This window comes from Myotis davidii, unplaced genomic scaffold, assembly GCF_000327345.1.
Source record: "Myotis davidii unplaced genomic scaffold, ASM32734v1 scaffold217, whole genome shotgun sequence".
In the NCBI taxonomy this organism is placed as follows: Eukaryota; Metazoa; Chordata; class Mammalia; order Chiroptera; family Vespertilionidae; genus Myotis; species Myotis davidii.
The window spans coordinates 5,267,492-5,268,440 of record NW_006290034.1 but is presented as its reverse complement, the minus strand read 5'-3'; the positions used below and the strand labels follow the sequence as shown (position 1 = coordinate 5,268,440).

Here is a 949-nt window from a genome sequence, read left to right as displayed (position 1 = left end):
CGCAGGAGGCAACCAATGGATGGGCCGCTCCCACATCTGTGTTTCTCTCTGTCTCTCCCTCTCCCTTCTACTCTCTCTAAAAATCAATGGAAAAATATCCTCGGGTGAGGATAAAGAAATAAATAAAAATAAGTGCCAGCTGGTGGGTGACAGAAGGACACCCGAGCACTTTCTGGACAGACGGGGAGAACCTGAGAGACTGGAAGCAAGGAGTGAGGGGCACACAGGCCCTGTGGGTGCCCCACGCCGCCTCCTGGGAAAGTGTGCTGATGCCCAAAGGTGCCAAGGAGGCGGGGCTGGGCTAACGAGCTGCACACACTGTTAGAAACTAAACCTCGACCGCGGGAGTCTGCACTCTGTGCAGAGATTGAGGGGAACTGAGTCAGAGATTTCATTAGAGGCACTAGGGGTCCTGAGGGCCACTCTGCTGACAGGACAGGGACCAGCGTGGAGGATCAGAAGCTCCAAGGAGTCCAATGGCAAACAGGACATGCACGTAGGGGACGCAGCCCTGCCCTCTGGAAGGGACTCACAAAGTCAGGGCTGTAGCAGGTCCTGATGTGGAACATCCGGAGGTCCATCACCTCGTTCTCCAACATGTCCACGCGGATCTTCTCCTCTTCCGTCTCCCCGCCTGTTGACACAACAGGGGCTCCGCCTCAGCCTCCCACCCCACCAGCCCAGGCCCAGGGCCGCCCGTCCCCTGCACCCACCCCTGCCCCACTCACAGAGGTTGTGCTTGCGGGCAAGGTAGCGAAGGATGGCATTGCTCTGGGTGACCCTGTGAGCCCCGTCAATCAGGTAGGGCAGCTGCGGGGGGACAGAGGCAGGTCAGGAGGCCATGGGCTACCCTGAAGCCCCTCCCTGCGTCGGGGGCAGAGATGAAACCTGGGCCCAGGGTCTGGCCCACTGAGCAGATGTACTATCACATGAGGGAATGAGCTGCCCC

General features: G+C 59.3%; 1 long non-coding RNA gene across 1 annotated transcript; it reads right to left on the bottom strand.

Annotated features, from left to right (window-relative positions):
- Positions 1-526: 526 nt before the first annotated feature.
- Positions 527-838, bottom strand: LOC107182957. Its single transcript, XR_001513717.1, has 2 exons — positions 729-838; positions 527-634 (listed from the first exon to the last, which is right to left on the bottom strand). It is a non-coding gene; the product is annotated as an uncharacterized LOC107182957 (long non-coding RNA).
- Positions 839-949: the final 111 nt, after the last annotated feature.